General features: G+C 49.9%; 1 long non-coding RNA gene across 1 annotated transcript; it reads left to right on the forward strand.

The window, feature by feature from the left end:
• Nucleotides 1-8,208: 8,208 nt before the first annotated feature.
• On the forward strand, nucleotides 8,209-11,157 carry LOC118677292. Its single transcript, XR_004974365.1, has 3 exons — nucleotides 8,209-9,197; nucleotides 9,857-10,266; nucleotides 11,009-11,157. It is a non-coding gene; the product is annotated as an uncharacterized LOC118677292 (long non-coding RNA).
• Nucleotides 11,158-11,486: the final 329 nt, after the last annotated feature.

Raw genomic sequence — 11,486 nt, forward strand, 5'->3', positions numbered from 1 at the left:
GGCATGGACCCCACCCCGCCCCCAGGAGGAAAAGCAACTATGACTACACATTAATACACAAAATGCAGGGTTTATTTATTCAATTTTTAAAAATGCCACAGGTCACATGCACTTACATTTCACTTGCCACAGCAAGTCTCATGGTCCAACTGTAATCACTGGGACCAGGAATATCTTCCTCTCTCTGGGACAGGCCCAAGTGTAGGAGCAGGGAATATTTCTGAACAATAATACAATCTGGAATCAAAGATGAGGACTGAGAAAAGCCCCTTGGAATTGGCCTCAACGGGTTTGTCCATGACCTTTAACAAGGCAGCTGATTCAGTTGGAGGTTGGGATGGGGAGGGGGGCGGTGGATTGAGGTCGCAATGTCCGAGTCAAGATCCTTCTTCATTCTTGAGGCTTTTCAGGGGAAGGAGGGAGACAGGTGAGCTGGTAACCTGAGGGGATGGCCATGGGGAAAGCAAGGTGTCTTCTAGAAAGAGGCAGCCTGTTTGTGGGTGGGCATGAGTGTCATTTTTAGTATTAACTAATCTCTTTCTGCAACTACTGTTTTCCACCTTACACTAGGGATGACTCTAGAGAAGGCAAAGAGTGAAAGAGAAAGAGAAAGAGTCTCATCTGAGGGCCTCCAAGGCTGAGGTCCCGACCTCAGGAAAAGAAAAGCAGAAGAAACAGTCAATTCCCGACTGTGAGAAACTAAACATCTGCGTTCAGAGGGGAGCAGAACCCGTGAGAAAGTAGAGGGCTGAACTATATGGGTACCTGAGAAGGGGTCCTGGGCTTGCCTCTCCATGCCCTGAGGGCAGCTGGCCTGTGGCGTGGCAATGATAGGATTCCCAGACAGGTGTGGGACATCCTAGAAGAAGATCTATCACTTTTCTGGAGGCAGGGGGCGGTGGGAGGGCCCAAGAGAGACAGGATCTCAGAGACCCACCCCCACCCCATGATGCAGGGAAAGGACCTGAGAGACCCCCACAGGCCCCCCCATGACCCAATGTGCTGCAGGGGGTGGCAGAATATGTTGCTGCCCATTGTGGGTTGGGGGATGGTGGGCACCGTGACCAATAGACTGGAAGAGGCCTTGAGGGGGGTGCCTGTGGACTAAGGAATGGAAAGCAAGTGGAACCCAGCACATCCCCACAGGCCTCTTGGGAGGAGCTTGTGCAGTGGATAGCTGCCTCACCGCTGCTGCCACTGTTCCAGGCCCACAGTCCCTTATCTCAAATCATGAGTGATTCAGAGCTGGGAATTCCTTTGGACTTTAGACAAAGGTGATCCAGGGCACCTGCATGCAGCACATTAGTATGGTCCAAGACAGCCCCATGCCATGAGAGACATTAATATTTCCTCAATAAAATGTATGGGATACATAAAGATTATAGAGTCTCTATCTGTCAAATTGGAATGTCTTTCCGGTCAGATTTGCTGACAACTTACTTTCGGTGCCAAATTAAAAAAAAAAAAAAAAATATCTTTCCTAGATCGGTCCTGGGAGTCGGCCTGACTCCTTCCTTTCCCTCCTCACTCCCTCCAGATCCACATGGTCAGAGAGTTCCATCTGCCTGAATCTCCTTAGCACCTCCCATGTCTGCCTCCTTCTTCCATCCCCCCTGCTACAACACGGGCTCAGGCCACCTTCTCCTCTCACCGGGATGATCACAACCTCCTCCTGGCGGACCTGCAGCCTCGGAGTTACTTTAGAATCCAAGCTCTTGGCTTTGCCCGGGTGTCCCATCAGGATAGAGGTGTGATTAATTGAAAAATACCAGCAGAATTAAAGAATGGCCCTGTACTTCCCTGCTTGGATAAGCAGGGGACAATGTGTAAGCTCCCAGGTGGCCGTACAGGCGCCTCAGGCCTTCTAAGGTTCCCTACGGAGATGTAGGCTGCTGCCGGCCCAGAGAAGGAAGATTCCTCACCTGCGTGCGAGAGCTCCCACCTCCCATTCCCAGGAGGCTGGTTCCCTCCTGGCTTCTGACTGCTCAGGCAGGAGCTGGTTATGTGGCTGCCTGCACATCAGGTACGAGTGATGAGAGCAAAGCACACATCCCAGAGTCAATTTCTCAGGCGTAGGGGGGCCAGGCTTCCTGCAACCCTGAAACCCAATGCTGACCTCCACAGAGCCTGGCTGACCATGTCATGGCTCTGTTTTATGGGCTCCATTGGCCTTGGCTGTCAAGAACCAAAGCAGGTCAGGAGGTCCATTCTGTCTATTTGTGTCCAACAAAATCCCTGGCCTGCGAAACAGCCCTGAGCTCAGCTCCTGACTGTGTGAGAGCGAAGGAGGGAGAAATGGCAGTTCCAGGGGTCTTACTCTTCCAGCCTCAATGAAGGGAGGTGCCACCGGCTTTCACTTTACTCCTGCCTCTTGGCATCCACACGAGTCACCATTTAATTTTTAAAAAGTTACCGTTTAGGAGAGAGCTTTCAAGATGGTGGTAGAGTAGGTAGATCTCACACTCAGCCTCCTCCCAGGACCAAGCTGGAGATACAACTAAACTGGGGAACAATCACTCTGAATAACCCACTGAGGACTAGTGAAGAGCGTTATAACCGAGGACTGCAGAAGAAGCCATGTCGAGACTGCACCTCGAATGCTGTGGTCAGGGTTTGAGCCTCCCTTGACCAAAGACCCCTAGTTGATTCAAATGAGTATATTGTTTGAGCAAAACATTTATTTTGATGTTTTAAGCTACGGGGATTTTCCAAGTTGTTTCTTACTGTAACAAAACCTAGCCCATCCTAACTGAGCTGGCCTTCAGTGGGGTCAGAATAAAGAGGCTGGGCATTCCAAGTCAGTTTGGCTCAGTGGATAGAGCATCGCCCTGCGGACTGAAGGATTCAATTCCGGTCAAGGGCACGTACCTCAGTTGCAAGCTCTGCAAGCTCAATCCCCAGCTCTGGTCTGGGCACATGCAGGAGGCAACCAACCAATGTGTCTCTCTCACGTCGATGTTTCTCCCTCTCTTTGTCTCTCCACCTCCCTCCCACTACGTCTAAGAATCAGTGGAAAACTGTCCTCGGGTGAGGAACAACCAAAAATAAAAAAAAGAGGCTGGACAGGAGGCTCTTGCCAAATGAGCCAGGACCTACTTACATGGACTTTGAGTTCCAGGTACCTACACAGACCCTCCCCTTCCCATCGACAGAGCACACCCTTCTTCTGTGCCCCTCTGGGGCTTCACCCCACCGGACCCAATCTCATAACATGCTTCCTGTCTCTCTGACACCCAAGCCACAACACTGAGATGTGGTTTTTCTAAAAACCCAGCTAAGCCCATGCCACCTGAACAAGCAGAGCCTTTCAGCTGCTCTTTTGAGACCACTGTGGCCAAATGCTGATTTTCGTAAAAGTCACCAGCCTTCTGAGAGAAGGCTTATGATGTCAACAGCAACAAATGCACATTTTGTTGGGAAATGCTGCACACTGGACACTGTGAGATCACCCTGGTGGGATGAACCTAGAAATTCTATTGGAAAACGGTGATGCAGAGCAAAGGGCACTGAGTTTGAAGAGCCCCTAGAACAACATTTATTGAGCACCTACTGTGCCTGATAGTCAGAACTCTGTGTCAGGGACCTCAGATAATGGCAGAGTCAGACAACGGAGTGAGCAGAGGGTGATAATACAGGTTGATAAATGGCTGGTTAATTTAGTTATTCACTCATCTGATGTATATTTGTTGAGCTCTCCTGATAAGCTAGGGACTAGACAGTTAGTGTCAAGACTTGTCCTCCTGAAGTTTATAGTCTAGCAGACATGAGTAAAATAGACAAAGTGCTAAGGGAGCATTTAGCAGGGCACATAACTTAATCTGGGGTGGAGGGATATGGGGTTTGGGATAACTTTATAAAGGACATGACTCCGGAACTGAGTCCTGGAGGGTGAGCAGAAAGGAGACCGTAAAGAAGAAAGGGAATCGTTTACGTGAAGGCCTGGAAGCATGAACGAGCCTAGTGCATTTGGTAGTGTGGTAGGACTAGAGCATGGAGTTTAAATTAAAGAGGGACAAGAGATTAGGCTGACAGAGGCTACATCTCAAAGGGCCTTAGGGACCAGGTTTAGGGGCTTGGAATTGACTGAATCAGTAGTAGCCATCGGAGTTACAGTGAGTTACAATCTTGAGTTACAGTGTTTATTAGTCGGAAAACGGGTTCAGCTAGTATAACAAAGACTCCACAATAACAATGGCTTAAACAAGATAGGCGTTTACTTCTCACTTGTGAAAGAACCCGGGTAGGCAAGCCAGAGTGGGCATAGTGGCTCCACAATCATCAGGAACCCTGGCTCCTTCTGGCATGTGGCTCTGACATCCTTAACATATTTCTTCCTTCTTGTGGTCCAGGAGCGTGGCTCCAGCTTCCATGATCACGTCTGCATGTGAGCCAGCAGGCAGGAGTAAAGGGGTCATGAAAAACACACCGCTCCCTTTAACCGCATAACCTGACACTCGCACTCATCACTTTAACATCGCACTGTCCAGAATTTAGTCACATGACCATCACTAGCAGCCAGGGTGCTGGACAGACAGATGCTAAAATTAGAAGCTTCATTACTAAAGGAAGGTTGGATGCTGGGGGACAGCTAGTCATCTTCAACAGGGAGTGACAATCCTGTTTGCACTATGGAAAGATCTCTCTTGAAAAGGGTCGGAGAATGGACTGGATAGTAAGAGATCAGAGCGAAGGAAATAATCCAAATGAGAGTTACTGAGGCCTGAGCCAAGCCAGAGACATTTGGGGTGGGGGAAGTGGACAAAGGCTTAAGAGATAATTGGAAATTGAATGAACAGGACATGATGATCAATGGACTGCACTTCTAATTTACTGTAGTTATCACAGTACGGTGCTTAGCACAGTGCTGGGCATACAGTAAGTGCTTGTGAATGAATGAATGTATGATATGAAAGAGGAGTGAATGAGTGAGTGAATGATTGAAGTGAAAGAGGAGGAGCCAAGGATGATGATGATAATAATAATAATAATAATAATAGTTCCTGGAACTAGTTTGATTGAGAAACATTAACATGTAAAGATAAGTATCAGTCTTTAAGAACACAACTTCTGCCCTGGCCAGCTTGCCTCAGTGGATAGAGCGTCGGCCTGCTGGTTGAAGGGTCCCAGGTTCAATTCTGGCCAAGGGCACATGCCTGGGTTGCGGGCTTGATCCCCAGTGGGGGGCGTGCAGGAGGCAGCCAATCAATGATTCTCTCTCATCATTGATGTTTCTATCTCTCTCTCCTTCTCCCTTCTTCTCTGAAATCAATAAAGAAATATATTTAAAAAAAGAAAAAAAGAACACAACTTCTACCAACTGTAATCTGCCATTCTCCCTTTCCTGATGGGCATCTGGCCCCCTTGATGACATCTCCACCTGTTTCCAAAACTTGGTCATTTTTGGTTATGAATGAAGTCTCTTGTTTTGGGCATTCACTTGGTCTCTGCATTTTCAAAGGCCAATTGCTATTGGATTCAAAGTCCCAGCAGACGGACTTGTGGCCTGCGAGGAGATGGGCGTGGCTTGCTCCCCTGCCCTCTGGTGGGGAGGAATGAAAAGGAAGAAAAGGACTTGTTTCCTTAGGTAGCCCCTGCTGGCCCCTGGCTGGCTCCTTCTTTACTGCTTGTAATGTGGCTGTGTTCCTGTCCTCTCAGTCATCACAGCTGTTCAGCCCATTATAGACATGGTATGTGTGTGTGCGGGGCGTGGGGACCCCACAGGCCATGCTGGTGCCAAACAGCCCTCCTCAGCTGGTGGTCACAGGCTCACCCTTCACGGCTCATCTCTGTGCCCCTAGCAGGCTTGCTGCCCTCATCACTTTTACCCTCTGTAGCCCCAGTCCCAGGGCCTGTGGACATGGGCTGACTCTGTCTTCCTCTTCTTGCTCACTCACCACCTGGCCACATCCTTCCTTGGCCTGCTCTCTGCAGTGCCCTTTCCCTTATCTCAGTAGCCCCAGGGCAGTGGGCAGGTGCAGTGGCTCAGGTGACACCCACCAGGAATGAGAGGTCAGGCTCCCTCTGGTGGCAAGCTGGATGAATTATTCCCTTGCCTCTGTTCCAGTTACCTACTGTTGTGAAACAGATCACCACAAATTTCACAGCCTAAAGCAGGGGTCCTCAAACTTTTTAAACAGGGGGCCAGTTCACTGTCCCTCAGACCGTTGGAAGGCCGGACTATAGTTAAAAAAAAAAAACTATGAACAAATTCCTATGCACACTGCACATATCTTATTTTGAAGTAAAAAAACAAAACGGGAAAAAATACAATATTTGTATTTGCATGTGGCCCGCGGGCCGTAGTTTGAGGACCCCTGGCCTAAAGCAATCATCGTTTTCTCCTGCTCATGGATGCTGTGGGTCAGGAACGGACAGGGCACGGTGGGTGGCGGTGGGTGGCGGTGGCTGGGCTCTGCTGCGGTAGGCAGCCTCCAAGATAGTTTTCAATGACGCAAGCCTCCCAGTATTCATGCCCGTGTGTGGTCCCCTCCCGCTTTGTCTCAGGGCTGGTCTGGGTGGCCAGTAAAATGGGGCAGAAGCAATAGTATGTCCCTCCACTTTTGAGTCTAGGTCATGACTCTCTGTCCTTTAGATCACCCACTCTGGGGGAAGCCAGCTGCCATGTCTTGAGGACACTCATGTATGGAGAGGCCCGTCTGGAAAGGAACCCAGGCCTACTTCCATCAGCCGTGTGAATGAGCTTGGAATTGGGTCCTCCAGCCCCAGAGCAAGTCTTAGATGACTGTGGCCCTGGCCGACAGCTGGACTGCAATTTCACGAAAGACTGACCCTGTGTCAGAACCACCCAGATAAGCTGCTCTCAGATTCCTGACTCTCAGAAACGGTAGGAGGTGATAAATGTTTGTTGTTTTCAGCAGCGATATCTTGGAGTAGTTTGTTATGCAGGATAGATAACTAATGCATTCCATGACGTCTGGGCCCTTAGCTGGAAAGGCGAGAATGGCTGGGGCTAAAATCGCCTGGGAGGCTGCTTCACTCACGTGGCTGGTACCTGAGCCAGAAGGACTTGAAGGCTTAGCGGGCACGGTCACCTGGAGCATCTGCACGTGGCCGGTCCGTGTGACTTGGCTTCTCACAGCACAGCAGCCGGGCTCTGAGAGGGCGTGTCTCAGGAGAAAGTGCGCTTTCCAGGAGGCCAAGGAAGAAGCTGCAAGGTTCCTTTTGGCCTCACCCCAGAAGTCACGGGGAGTCATGGGGAGTAACCTCTGCTGCATTCTGTTGTTACAGGTGAGTCACCAAGGCCAGCCCAGATTCAAGGGGAGGGGATCTGACTGGTCCTCTTGATGGAGGGGTGATAGGGTCCCGTTGCACAGGAGCAAGTGGGAGGGTGGCCATCTTTGCAAAATACAATTAGATGTATCTGCCTGGCCCTGGGAGAGGAACAATCCATTGCCCCCTGCGCTGCCCCTCAGGGAGAGAGGGTTGGGTGGCTTCTTTCCTTACCTCCAGCCCTGTGAGTAGTGCTGGTCCTGCTGCAATGGCAGGTCCTAATCAAGCCCTGAGGGAGCCAGGCGTCCGCTGCGCTTGGATGGTGGAGCACTTCATGCTTTTTGCTCTGGGCTCCAGATTCTGGTGCTAATTCTACTTTTCTGGGTTAACAATTTTTAGAAAAGGTCCAACTGACACCTTGTCCCACCGCGGCACATCGCCCTTTCTCTGCCAGCCACTGTGCGGAGCACTTGACCTCAGTCAGTCCTGCACTCACCCTAGCAGCTAAGAATTATGCTCCCATTTACGGAGGAGGAAGTCACTGACCGAGGTCACTCAGCCAGAGGTGGCAGAACAGGGATTCGGCCCCTGAGCCCTAAGTCTACCCTCTAGGGGCCCTGGGATTCCAGAAAACCTACTGGGTGTTGGAGCCCTAGCCCTGGTCTCCTCTGGGCTTGCCAAGGGTGAGGCCAGTGTAAGTGTGAGGAGGAGCTGGAGAGAGATACTCACAGGGGGTGGGGCTTCAAACCCCTGCCTGAGGGGAGGGGCTAGTTGTTGGGTGTTTGGGTGAAAGGGGAGGAGGAAGGAGAGGGAGAATCTGTTTTTTACTTTCTTTTCAGACCTGTCCCCAGTCAATGAGCTTTTCAGTGGCCAGAGGGTGACCTCCAGAGTAACAGTCCTGCACTCATTGGTTCTCAGTGTTTGTCAGAATGAAACCCCTTCTTTGTCCAGGAACCTCTGATTGGAGGCCCTCAGAGCTCATCCCAGGTCTGTGGATGCTGGGTCTTGGAGTGATTTCCGGCCCCAGTGAACAGGTCCTGCTGATGTCCGATGTCGGGCCTGCCTGCTCCGTGTTCCTGCCCACCGCTACCTTCCAGATGGGCCAGCTCCCAGCACCTGCTGCCTGCCAGGCACTGTGCTCATGTTGGGGACCCAGAAATAAATGAGAGACAGCCGCTGTCCAGTGGAAGGAGAAACGTCAGGCGTTAACCGCCACCCAGGAGAGGGCTCCTGAGTCAAGGGCACATCGAATGAGGGTCAGAATCACACAGAGAGGGGAGGGCCTAACTCAGCAACAAAAAAGAACGAACCATTGATACCGGCAACATCATGGATGAATCTCAAAATCATCATGCAGAGCAAAGAAGCCAGACACAAAAGAGTACAGACTGTGTGATTCCATTCTTATGGCGTTCTAGACCAGGCAAAACTGTGGGTTATATCCAGATAGAAATAAGACCAGTGGTTGCTTGGGATGAGAGGGGCTGGCCTGGGGACGTGAGGTGCTGGATGTTCTGAGGGACGTTCTGAGGATGAGGAATATTCTGAGGTGGGAAAGATGTTCTAAACCTGAGTAGGAGTGTGGGTTACACAAGAACATTTGATAGCTAAAACTGACCACACTGTACACCCAGGATCTGCGAATGTCATCATATGCAAATTATATCTGTGATGGGCAGCACTCCAAATAGTCCTCAGCAAGCCCTGGTGTGCTTCCCCTTGTGCAATCACACACACACACACACACACACACACGCACACACACACACACACCCCGTGTCAGGTTGGTCTGTGTGGCCGATAGGGTGTGCAGAAGGGATAGTATGTCACTGCTGAGAACAGGATACTGGTCTCTTTCTCTCAGATAGCTTGTTCTGGAAGAGGCCATGCGTTGAGCATCGCTATGGAGAAATATGCTCGGCAAGGAACCGAAGCCTCCTGCCAACAGCTATGTGCATGAACTCACAGTAAGTGTATCCTCAGTCCCCGTGAATGCCTGCCTTCCGAGGTCTGCAGCCTTGGCTGATTGCTGGACCACAAACTCATTCGGGACTTTGAGCCAGGCCACCCAGCTAGCCGTTTCCTGATTCCTGATCCTCAGACTCTGAGTGAGAGAATACGTTTGTTGTTTTAAGCCATTAACTTTTCGGAATTATTTCTTTGGCAGCTCTAAGTGATGAATAGAATGTTTCAATAAACTAAACAGGTGGGGGAAGCATCTTCTAAGTGCTCCTGGCCCAGATGGCTTTCCCAGGGACCTTCAAGTGCTTTCTGTGACTCAGACTTCTGGGCTCAGTCTTCAAAATGGGGAGACGAGGGGCCTGGAGCTCTGTCTAAAGGTCAGGGGCTGGTGTCTCCTACATATCCACAGCCCCGCAACAGTTACACACAGTGGCCAGGCCCACACCCGCTGTGCAGAGAGGGCTCCAGAAATGCCCCTGTCCCCCCGTCTTTTCCCCACCATGTGTACATGCAGGCACCCACTCAGGGCTCAGAAGCTAATAACAGCTACTATTTGGGGAACACTTTCTATGTGTCAGGGGACATGCAAAGTGCTCTGTATGCATATTTTAATTAATTCTCCCCAACACCCTCTGAAGAAGATATTACTAAACCTGTTTTACAGGACAGAAAACTGAGACCCAGAACACGGAGGCAACTGCCAGGATCATAGAGCCACCAGGGTGTGGCAGCTTTCGATTCAAATCCAGATCTAATTCCCAAAGGAAGAGGCAGGCAAGCAGCACACCCAAGCCGGAGAATACTTCTCTCATCTCTTCCCTTTGAGAACAAGCCACACCTTCTGCCATCAGGGAACAGGCCACAGTCTCCACCCAGACTCCCCGGGGTGAGGATAGAAAGAGACTGGAGGGTGATATCCACGCCACCAAGAGTGTCAGAGGTCGTGGGAACTGAGGCCCAGAGAGGGAAGTGACTTTTCCAAAGACTCCCATCTAGTGCTCAGTGGCTCCACACCACCCTGCCTCTCAAGGACAGCTTTGGGGTAGGGGATGGAGAGAAAAAGGGAAGTCAAAGGTAAGGACGACAAAATTGAGATCTCATCATTTGGGTCAACCTCACAATGGGTAGGATCTACATAAACCAGTGTCACAGATGGTTCCAGTGAGAGCCTCTGCAACTTCAGGGGCCTCACAGAAAAGCTCTGAGAGCAGTGCCTGGCCTGTGGCAGGGCCTGATGAAAAGCCCTGCACCATTCATTTGCTGTGACCTTGGGTTGCCTCATTCATTCATTGAATAAGTATTTACTGACCATCTGCTATGTGCTGTTTTAGGAGCTTGGGATATTTCAGCGAACACAAGATCCTTGTCCTTATGAAGCTTAAAATACAGAGGTTTCCTATATCAGTTCTAAGGTATCCTACAAGTGAAAGGTGCTGTAAGACAGGAAAAAGTAAAGGAGGGTAAGAGGACCAAGAGTGAGGACAGTGTGTATGGAGCAGGTGTGCTGAAATTGTAAAGGGTTTTAGCTATCTCAGGTAGGCCTCTCTGAGAATGCCTCCTTTGAACAAAGACTTGGAGGAGGTGAGGGGTGCCTTATGCAGAGTGAACCATATGGAAATCTGGAGGGAAGACATTCCAGATAAATTACACATTGATTATATATTAGGAGTGAAAGGGAATTATGTCTGCAACTTACTCTAACAGGTCAGAAAAAATAAATTATATAGATATAGAGCGACAGTATGTATGTGTATATAGACATGTAAATATCCATGTGCGAGGTGTACCGGTTACTAACGCGGATCTTTTTCAATAGCTGGAGTTACACATCTGTTGATATATCTGCGATTTGATACCACTTGTCCCGATTGATGGCACAAGCACTTTCTGAGCAGCACTTCCAAATGTATGAAGAAGTGGAAAATTGGGCCTCTGAATGGTTTGCCTCAAAACAAGAAAAGTTCTATTGGGACGCTGCCGGAAGCCGGTCCATCCTTGCTGCTTGACACAGTCGCTGCAGGAAAGAAACATCTGCACAGCATATGTTTCAAGGGACCTGGCGTATATAGCATACTGTTCTTAATATGTTTGCTCCCCTTAGCGCTGTGTGTTTTAACCAAGGTCACCTCTCCAAGAAAGGTTGTTTCCCCAGGTAGGAATTTTTCCCTGAAGTCAGGGAGGGGATGAAACTCCTTAACTAAGTGCCAGGCGGGTAGTTAATCACTACAAACAATCATGCTTAAGCTACATAATCTTTACTCCCTGGAATGGAGATAAGAAACGCCCTAACCTTT

The sequence above is a fragment of the Myotis myotis genome, unplaced genomic scaffold, assembly GCF_014108235.1.
Source record: "Myotis myotis isolate mMyoMyo1 unplaced genomic scaffold, mMyoMyo1.p scaffold_m19_p_2, whole genome shotgun sequence".
NCBI classification, from domain to species: domain Eukaryota; kingdom Metazoa; phylum Chordata; class Mammalia; order Chiroptera; family Vespertilionidae; genus Myotis; species Myotis myotis.